General features: G+C 43.7%; 1 long non-coding RNA gene across 1 annotated transcript; it reads left to right on the top strand.

Annotated features, from left to right (window-relative positions):
- The first annotated feature begins 997 nt into the window (after positions 1 to 997).
- On the top strand, positions 998 to 6,213 carry LOC310768055. Its single transcript, XR_014551177.1, has 4 exons — positions 998 to 1,172; positions 1,314 to 1,424; positions 4,869 to 4,973; positions 5,261 to 6,213. It is a non-coding gene; the product is annotated as an uncharacterized lncRNA (long non-coding RNA).
- Positions 6,214 to 11,209: the final 4,996 nt, after the last annotated feature.

Here is an 11,209-nt window from a genome sequence, read left to right on the forward strand (position 1 = left end):
CCAACAGTAGGGCAGCCAGCAGTGGCAGCCAGTGAAGATGAACGTCCACTGTGGCTGCTGCTGCTTTCCTGCTGACTGAGAAAAGCTGCTCCGCCTCAGTGCCAGGGGGAGGTAGTTCCACGGTGCCTTGAAGTGAGGGCAATCAGCTGCCCTGGTCTCCCTCAGCTTGAAGGAAGGCAGCTCAGATCAGCAGCGTTATTGGCTGAGATCATCGTGTGATATTGGTAGTGCCTTGAAATCGGTTGCCCTGCTCTCCCTCGCATGAGGAGCAATATATTGCTGCATATTGCTAGGTCAAAATCGTTCTTGCAGTATTATTTCAAAACCAATTTTGACCAATATATTGAAAAAAATCACACAGCACTGAAACAGACCAGAAAATTTGTGATATTACCATGCAAAAATGACACACACACAAAAATAGTTGGGAGGAGGCAAGGGATGGGGCTGTGGACCCCCTGAGTGTGTTCTGTGGACCCCCAGGGATCCTTGGACCCCTAATTGGGAACCACTGGCCTAGATAGGGTTAGACTTCTGGCTTGCTCTAGGTCCCTACGGCACACATGACCACTCCGAGAGTAGGGGAAGGAACATAGCTCAGTGGCAGAGCATCTGCTTTGCATGCACAAGGTCTCCAGTTCAATCTTCAGTGTCTCCAGATAAGGCTGAGGAAGACTCCTGGAGAGCTGCTGCCAGTCGGTGTGAACAGGACTGGGCTAGATGGGTCTGATTCTGCATAAGGCAGCTTCAAGTGTTCCTATGACATCAACCCTGCTTCTGGCTTCAAGGAGATAACTTCAAGGCATGCTTGAGCCTCGGACACATGTACCCCCACTTTCTTCTTCAATAAATAAATGGCTGGACCCCAGTCATCCTATAGATCCCATGACATGATGCCCAACTGATTCCAAGAAAAAGCTTTGAATCTATTCTAGAACTCCCTCCAGTTGATCTTCCATGCAGACAGACACCTTCCCTCTCTATTCAGGCTTTGTGAGAGCAGAATGGAGTATGCCATCCTCTGCAGATCCAAGCCGCCTTCTTATTTTGGCTTCTTTGGCTGACTTTTACCTGCCTTATCCTCGCACTGCAGCCTCTGCGAGTCTCTCGGGATTTCTTTCGTCTCCTTGAGTTGAGCATTCATGTCTGAGTGAGTTATGCTCCTCTCACTGGTAATTTTGCAGCTTTATTGGATTCCTTCAACTTCACTCAGTAAATTCCAGTGGCTATCAGGAATGGAAGGCATGCAGAGCCCCGATTGAGGATTTTATTGACTCATTGAAGTCTAGATAATGCTGTTTATCCTTTTCCAGCGACAGCACAGGCGTGTGAAGTGCAGCAGCTTAGCTGAGAGTCACCGGCAGAAATCATCAAGCAGCCCCTGCCTCCTCTTTCCAAGACCTCACAACTTCTGACGAAAATTGGTATGTAAGCATGTCCTCTCACCATGGATCCCAACAGACGTCCTTTTCATTATGATGACTTGTGCTCATGATGTTATTGCGGAAGTTATATGCAGTCTCACTTTCAATACCAATTGCACTTGCAATACTTTTGGGCTGGACATAACTGCTTCATTTCCAGTGGGCATGTCCTGTAGCTTTTTGCTGAAATCCTGTAGGTTTTTATACTATAAATCTTTATACCACATTTTTTTTATACTAGTTTTCTTTTTCTCCCATTTTTGCTGTGCTACATAGTGCAAGAATGTCCCTCCATACAGAAACAATAAAATAAAGAATTTTCAGTTGCACTGCAGAAAAACTAGCAGGCTGTGTTCAAACCCACATTGGCTGTGAACTCTGTGTTTCCATTGTTACTCCATCTTTTCTCTCCAAAGAGGTGGGGTACATGTCTTTCCCCCTCTTCATGCAATCCCCACAACAACCCTGTAAGGTAGGTTTGGCTGAGAGACAGTGACTGGCCCAAAGTCATCCAGCGAGCTTCACACCCATGGATTTGAAACCTGTTCTCACAGGTCCTATTCCAACACACCTACCTCTGTACTGGCTCACAGTCCATTTTCATACAACAACATTATTATCCAAAATGTGCATGTATTCTGTACTTCTTTTATATAAGAAAGGTGTGTTGCTTCTCAAACCAGCTTCACACTGACTGGAGTCCTTAAGCCATTCCTATACATAGGATAAAGACATCCCTATCTTGTCAGCACTGCCTGGCATCCATACAAACAGAAACTAATGCTGCACTAATGAAGTTGTGCTGATGTGACCAGCTACGGGGGGGGGGGGGAGAGCTGTGAAATGCACTGGGCCAGGGGGGCAGGCAACTTCCCTGTGCTCTAAGGCAGTAAAGTGAACACCCCCATAACATGGCACGATGTGTGGACAGTCCAGTATAAACCCACCACATATTCACTATTATTACATCAATGGCGTGTTGCAGAATGCACCCGCAGAAAAACCACCCATCTGGAAAAGACCATCAATCTGCTGTTTCAAAGAGGATTATACAAATTCCCTGGAGGATAAGGATACTAAAGGCTGCTGGGCATGATGACTATACACCAACTCTAGTATCAGAGATGTCTCTGAATACCATTTTCTGGGGAACTAGAGTAGAGAGAGTACTGTTGTGCCCATCCAAAGTTGTTGCTGAACACTGGAAGATTCGGGGCAGGTAAAAGGAAGGACTTCTTCCCGCAACGTGATGTTTTAACTGTGGAATTCACAGCCTCAGGATGTAGTGGTGACTGCCATCTTGGACTGCCTTAAAAAAGCCCTGCCTGGCAATTATGGGGATTGAACCTGGAACCTTTTTCTGCATGCAAAACGGATGCTGTTGTACTGAGCTTTGGCCTGTCCTGATCAACATGGATACGATAAGCCTGCACATACTTTACAAAAAATGATTTGAGTACAAAAATATTGGAAGACGTGATGTTTCAAAGCAATTAAAATAGATAATGCTCAGAAAAGAAAAAGGAGTTTAGACGAATTCGTGGAGGATGAGGCTTTCAATGGCTGCAAGTCACAACAGCTGCATTCTCTGTCCATTGCCAGAGGCAATATGCCTCTGAATATAAGTTGCTAGGAATCACTGGCAGGGAGAGAGTTGTGGCCCTCACGTCCTGCGTGTGGGCTTCCCGTCGGCATCTGGTTGGCCACTGTGATAATAGGATGATGGGCTAGCTGAGTTTTTGGGCTGATCCACCAGGACTCATAGGCTGCTTTTCTTTTCTTTTTTGCCCAGATACTGTACCTTTTATAACTGAATGAAAGACAATCAACAGGTGCACTGCAGGGTTGTAGTGATGAAGGAAATCTACTTGCTATGCAGCTGTTAGAAACACAAAGCTCCTGTCCGTGAGCACACGGGGACGGGGGGCTGGGGAGATGGCAACCCTAGGTCAGACTTGCTACCTAACTTGAGTGAAAACCTTGAAGAATGGTCTCCGTGTTTCATTCCGTGTCCTCTGAGGCCCACGGCCAGTCAAACTGAGCGGAGGGCTGTGCTAGAAAACCTAGCGAAATCGGGAGTGAGTGTGATTTATCACGTGAGCGGGGAAAAGTATATTGGAAAAGGTGACCGGCCACGTCCCCAGGTTGCCTAAACAGACGGAGAATGAGTGCTGCAGATACGTCTGGGTTTTAAATGCCGATTTGCTGGTCTCATTAATCTGCTAAATTACCCAGCTCAGATTGCTTTATGCGTAAGCATCACATCCAAACAGGCCATTTTGCATTAGCTGCCATCAGAAAGAGGAAACAGCCACAGAGGAACAGAGGGGAAGCCACAAGGAGAGACTTATTGGCTGCAAAAAGAATCCTTAATAAAATCCTTATACACCACTGTTCCCAAGAACCGTTTTGGCGTGTGTGTGCTGGTGTCTAGTAATATCTACTTCGGTCCTCTGGTCAGACAACATTTGTTCTGCGTCAGCCAAAACCCAGTGCCAGCAACAATCTGGGGTGCAGTCTTATAATTAATAAGCAGGTATTCATAGAGCCTGACTGAGTTGAGTATAGCATAGGATCCGTTGATTAGGAGCAGAAGCTAAGGGAGCAGGGAAAATCTGGCATCAGAACAATCTGAACCACATTTCTGAATATCAATCCTGGAATTATTTAGGAAATTGTTTTTCGTTTTCTTTTGGGGGAGTTGCATGTGTATATTTATAATGAATTGTTGCAGACAGCAGAACATTCTTGTCACATCGACACAATTAGCTGGCTAGCCTCAGTGTGCAGTGATTTGCTTTGATTATTTAATCGATTTTCTTTTCGTCTCTGTTTTTTAGTAAATCTACCTAAGCCCTAATGAGACCTCCCTAAATTGATTAGATGCTCTGCAATTTCAGCCTAGTTTACACATTATTTCGGAAAGCTGTCAAGATCCTGTGACTTTCATTTCATTGGATTTAATGATTGCTGGGAAGGAGAGCAAAGGGAGAAAAGGTGTGCATTACAGCCAGATACAATCGTTTTTGTCAGTGTGATCCTTTTAAGTGCAATTCAATTAAAGTGTTATTCCCTAATTTTATTATTGTGCTAGCTTGAGTGCTAATGCTAGCCACCAATAAAGCAACAGGTAGATAATGGTATACAATTTAATTTAACTAATTGGAGTTTAGTGATCTAACATGCTTTTCATATCCTAATTCTTTGAATAATCTTTGATTTTTGCATCTCATACAATTTTTTTAATGGAAGAGGGCAGGCGAAAACATCAGTTACATTTCAGATTCAATTATCGGTTAACATCTGCCTTTAACAGCGAGATCAGTATGCACACAAATTCCCATCTATTACCTGCTCCATGCATCCATTTCCCATTGTCTCCATGTTTGACCTTGAAATTAATTTATCTAACTGTGCTTACATTCCTTATTATGTTATCTCCAGTCTTGTAGGGCCAGAAACATTTTCACTGACTGGATTTTGGCAGAGTGACAATGCAGAGAGAGTCAACCACAGAGAGGAACATGTTCCTCAAGCAAGAGAACAGAAGTATGTGGGTTTCCCCTCTTCTGAATAGAAAATGTGGTGTGTTATTTGCAAGCACACATAGAAGCCCTCAAGTGGAATTTTGCTTTCAATTCCATCTCTTGTCAGATATTTTTTTTTATTTATTTTTTTGAGGGAGGGTATCTCTGTTTATTTTTATTTCATGTGACTTTCTTTGCACGGCCATTGCTGCCTTGTTCACTGCAGCTTGATATCCTGGCTGGTTTTTGTACAAGTATGTTTCTATTGCAGCTGTACTGCATTGTGGGTTAAAGTATTTTCTTCCCAAGCACCTTCTCCAGGAGCCAATCCTAAGTGTCTGACTCACCTCCTTTTGCTCTGATTGGCTCCAGTCAACACAAAAAGTAGGAAGACTTCTGCTCAGTGCCTACAAAGCTCCCTTTCACAGTGATTGAGTGACTTTTGGATTCTGGAGACAGGGACCCTGTCTTCAACCCCCTGTCCTCCTAGGCCACCTCTAGATGAGAATACAAAAATTGCTGGTCATGTATCCTTTCATATTACGGTTACTACTTATACTCCCAGTCACCATTCAAATAGAAGAACTTACCAGGAAAAAAACCTTTGTGTGCATATTTCAGCAGCATTTCATATGCGCTGTGCTCTCAAATGCTTTTGCTGTCTTTCAACTTAAATGTTCACTGACCGCTCTTAATGTGTGCAAAATTCCTTCCTGCCTCCACCACTGTGTCAACACCTGTCCACAATTTCCTCTGGAGCAGCAAGGAAATATAGCAAAGCTGAGCCGAATGTTACAAAGTGATTATAATCCTATTGTCTCTCCTGACCTTGATTGTGGCAGCATGGCATGATCTCTGTTTCTCTCGCTGCCTGCTTTCAAAGCACTGCTCAGATTGTTGGGGGGGGCACAGGGAGCCATAGTAAGATCCACCAGGTGAGAAGTGAGGAAGCTATGACCCTCTAGATGCTGTTGAACTACAACTCCCATCATCCCTGACCATTGGTTGTGCTGCCTGGGGGTGATGGGATCTGGAGTCCAGCATCTGGAGGGCCACCAGTTCCTGCACTAGCCCCCACATCCTGATGCCCACCTGTGTTCTCTCCCAGATGTCCTCTCCCATAATCCATCTAAGAACAATCACCAAAGGGTTGGGGCTCATCTCACCTGCCTCCCTATTGTAATTAAAGCACTGCTTCACTCTGGATCTAGTTCTGAAATGTCTCAGCCAGGGGTTGAGGAAGCTGTTGTCATCAAGATGTTGCCAACTTCAACTCCCATCAACCCTGGCCAGTGTTGCTAGTGGAAGATGGCTTTTAGACTCAACCATTGTAAGAGCTATAATGATTTCCTCCTAGCTTTTAGACTACGTGGGGAATCTTTCTTCTATCTCAGCTTTGAGAAAATAAAAAGAACACTGCAATTTGGGCACGTCTGCAGTGCTTCCATTGAAAACTGGACAAAATGCACCTCTGAGAATTCCTTTAAGCTGGGGTGTCCAAAACCTTAGAACCGTGTGTGTGTGTGTGGTGGGAATGAAAGTAGATTTGTGAGAAGACATCACTGCCTGTTCCACGCTGCATTTGTTGCATGCAACACTGTTTCTGTTCTGCTGCACTCCGTCTTCTACCAAAAAACTACAATATTTGTCTCACTTTCCATGGGTGAAATTATGTAACTTATGTAATTTACATAATTAAATAAATTATATAAATCATGTTATTACATGGCCATTAGTTATTCCACCCCATTCATTTCAATGCAAAAGAAACAGAATGGAAATAGAGCGGAGGGTCACCAATTACATATTATTTGTCAATTGAAAGCAGCAACAGCTAATACCAATCAGGTTTGCCATATTGATTTCCATTCCAGATCCAAACTAAATAAGCAAACATTTGAGATTTCTATTTCCATTTTCATTTGACTACTTCAACATCCCTCTTGTGAATGACAAGGCATGTTGCAAGGCTTTTCCTTCTTTCATCCATGAAACATGGGGTGGAGGGGTATGAATCCTTCATGCTTCTATTTCCCAGATGAACAGATGCTTGGTACTGTTGTAGCTTTTAGAAAATGACACTACATGGACTCTATTGAATTGGAATCACAGTACATTGCAAAGGTTACATTGCTACAAAAAAAAAAAATTAAAATGCAAAATCCCAGAGAATAAGAGTAATACCAATGATGAAAAATTGTAGAATAAAATGCATGATTACCCCCATTATGGCTGAGCTAGTTACTAAGAATGTTAAGAGTCATAGAAGGCAGACAAAGTTGTAATAAATGTGCTGAAAGCCGACAATCTTTATGTCTAGCAAATGGAAAATCAAAAATGCAGCCATTAATTGATGTAAGAGGAAATAAATTTAGACCCAAGCTTGTCCACCATGAATCTGATGGAGCAGTCAGCCCATGCTTCAGAAAAATGGTTAAATGAACATATATAAAGCCTACAGAGTCCCAATATGAGAGGATTAGTTTCACGCAAATTCCCTTCTTTTGTCATTCTTTCCCGCCCTCCTCTATTTTCCAGAAATATTACAGTGCCACTGTCAGTAGCAAGGATACATTAAACTTTAATGAGAAAGTGGCAATGTGGGAGGGGTTGAGAGAGAGAGAGAGAGAGAGAGAGAGAGAGAGAGAGAGAGAGAGAGAGAATGATCTTCACATATTACTTTGCCTCCCTCAATGGCCTTCTGTGCACTCAGTAACCTTTGGCACATAATGGGCAGTATAATTTTGAATACACTTTACGGATGACTCATGGAATGGTGCTTCAAAAAGATAAATCCTCATGATGAGAATGATAGAAAGTCACGGGAACAGCACCAATGACCACAATCTACCATAGTGTTTGAGTGCATTCAAACGTGGGGAATATTTGTATTAGTTTTCCTGATTACAATGCTAGTGCTTCTGTCCTGTTTTCCAGTGCTTCTTTCACAGTGCAGTGCCTGTTGTGTTATGCAACTATGGCTCTTTGACCAAGATGCCAGCATAATGCACTGAATTCCACTCACACCAGTGGGCATGGTATGACACAACAGCCAATAACATTGGACAATGTCACCAGTCCATCTGCGCCACTATCTGGACAAGGATAGCCCAACTTCTGTTGTCTGTGCTTTGGTAACCTCTAGGTTAAATTACTGCAATGCATTATATGTGGGGCTGCCTCTGAAGATGGTTCAGAAACTTCAGCTGATGCAGAATTCGACAGCACTGTGTGTAGTGTATAGAATCATATTGTATCTGGATTGATGCATTTGGATTAATGCATTTTCCACTGGTACATTATATTAGACTGTTACTACTTTCTTGCACCATTGTGAGCCTTTCATGGCACATTTTGATCAACAGTGACCCCTGTCTTAACTGCCATGCAGCCCGGGAACCAAGCACATGCCCTCAGGACTATCTATTTGGACCTCAGGGCTATCCACAGGCCACACACCTAAGGAACATTGACCACACCTTCCCTGAACGCTTTCTTCTGGCTAGTATCTGACCTTCCACTGTCATATTGCCTCTTGTTTGCCTGAAAGTAGGATGGAGGGAGCTGTAGGTGTGTGTGAAATGGTGAGTGTTGTGTAGCTAGAATGTCACCTATCATACAAAGGTAAGAGTTACATCCATTGCTCTGCTCACTATTACATCTTCCCCCCTTACCACTGGCTTGTGTGGCCCCTGGAAAGGAAATGCAGCCCCCAGACAGACAACCCTACTTGTATTCGTGTGTTTCTGTCCTTCATCTACTCCCACCTCCCCAGTTTGACCCTGCCAGGGTTTATTTCATAGACTCTGACCCCATAGACACTTGTCATATTCCAGACAGCCTCTGAAAAGAGGCTCATATCTAGTGTGGCTATAGATTAATGTATGTAGGATCTTGCCTTAAAGTGGTAATTGAATTTGGTGGTTTCTGTGCATGTGTGGTGCCATTTTGACTCCATAAGGGCTGACACTGAGACAATGACTTTACTTATAGGATTCCTGCCCCCTCCCTAGCCAGGCTGACCTGGTCAAGCTGTTTTACCTCTCAGTCTCAGTTTTCCTCACCTCTAGAACATAAGAATATTGTACCTGTCTCCCAGGGATATTATGAGTCGTAATTAGTTTAAGTGCTCTGGGAACGAAGCTTTCTAAACATCATGTATTATTACTGAAATGAGTGTACGACTATTCTGGAAAACCAAAGGCATTTCAAATTACCTAACAGCTACAAACCCCAGTCATTAATGTGAGTACTTAGAAAAGCAGATGCCCATTGTTCAAGCCACTGGGGAGATTATGTGTTTAAAAACGTAATTAAATATAAAAAATGTATAACACAGGAAGCCTGCCGATGACAGCACTAAACAGATGATCCAGCCCAGCAATTGTAACAAAGAAGGTGTTAAGAGCTCCAGTCTGCGCTGGGACTAGTATAGAATTGTGAATGCCACAGAGATGGCATGGAATTTTGTGGGGTTTGTGTTCCATGGAGTTTAATTTATTCCCCCACCCCTGCTTGATCATGGACTGTCCTGTGAAGCTGGCCATGAGGGAAATGCAAGGATCTGTGTCTACTTTTGTTTCTGCATTCATTTTCATCGGGTTGTAGCTATTTAAGTTCTACTCAGAAGAGTCACATTGAAATAATGGAAATGCCGAACGTCTGCATTGGTTTTGTCATTCATTTGTTGTCAGTAGTGGAGTGGCACATTCAAAAGTGCCTTTATGAGCAACACAGCCATGCTCCCTCACAGCCATGCCCCATCTAAGTTTATATAACCTTTTAAGGTTATACAATAATAATAATTGCAAATGCATCACAATGATCAATGCAGATCCCCATGTGTTGCCTTTCATTTAGAACTATTTTCTGTGCATGTACATGGGCAAATAAGGTGTTGGGGAGGGGTAGTATGTCTGGTGGGGACACATTGTTCTCCTTCTGGATACTTTGTCCACCTTTGGACCCCAACCTGCACTCAGCTCTCACCTGCAGCTGTCAGCATGTGACAGCACCCACACCCCAGGACTGGCTTTGACTGGTCAGCTAAACCAGGTGAAAGTAGCCAATGGGTCTCAAGCCCTCAGTAAGTTAGGGTTTGAGGCTCCAGTGGATTGTGGTGGATTGTGTGGACAAGACCAATAGTGAAGAAGGTAGTTTTTCCACATGCTATAGAGGAAAGTGAGGGGCAGATGGGGCTTGTCAACTTGGGAACATAGCCCATCAAAGAGAAGGAAAACTCTGGTCAGGATATCTTTGAGAGAAGAAAAGGCTCAGGAGTAAACCCTACAATAATCTGGAGTGGAGTCCCTAAAATGGTTGGATAACTCCTTGATGCTTCCCTCTGGCAACTCCTGCAGCCAAGCTGGTGCCAAATGTATTGCTCTGCTTTCCTTTAGACCACATCAGTACACCAAAAAGGGGGTCTTGTCGTCTGAGCAAGGGGGTGTGGGTATAGTGATGACTTTGTTGTGGCTATGCTACGCCTTCATGGCTGGAGAGAGTAATGCTTCTGAAAACCAGTTTCTGGAAATCACAGGAGGGATAGTGCTCTTGTACTCAGGTCCTGCTTGTGGGCTTCCTATGGCCATCTAGGTGACCACTGTGAGAACAGGATGTTGAACTATATGGGTCATTGGCCTGATCCAGCAGGGTCTTCTTACATTCTACTCAATGTTATTTGAACTGTAGATCCCATGAACCTGAACCAACATTGCCAATGATATGGGGTGATGGGAGTTGTAGCCCAGCAACACAGAGATGACATCACGGTGGTGGTCTCTGGTGCTGACAATGCTGAGCTAGGTGAGCCAGTGGTCTGATTCTACATAGGGCAGATTTCTACATTGTACATGAAAGAACCTCTCACATACAAGAGAGAGAGAGAGAGAGAGAGAGAGAGAGAGAGAGAGAGAGAGAGAGAGAGAGATTGTACTGAGGTCATCACGGGCAGAAAGCCAATTCCCACCCCAGGCAGGATGAAAAGAACATTCTGCATAATGAAATAGCTAAACTTGGCTCTCCGATAGATATAAAAAATAATCCAATGAATCTTGTGCTTCCATGGGCTACCCCACTTCACAAGAGCTTCTCTTTTGTTCTTGCAACTCTAGCATTTGAGCCATTTCACTTCCTCATGAAGGGGAGATGAGGGGAAGAGGGACCTCCTAGGACTCCACTTTTATGCTTCACATTTCACCAATCAAGAAGCAGGTGTCCCTGGTTTTATGCCTAATTACCCAGGTCAAAGGATGTAAT

The sequence above is a fragment of the Podarcis filfolensis genome (assembly GCF_964270895.1).
Source record: "Podarcis filfolensis genome assembly, chromosome: 8".
In the NCBI taxonomy this organism is placed as follows: domain Eukaryota; kingdom Metazoa; phylum Chordata; class Lepidosauria; order Squamata; family Lacertidae; genus Podarcis; species Podarcis filfolensis.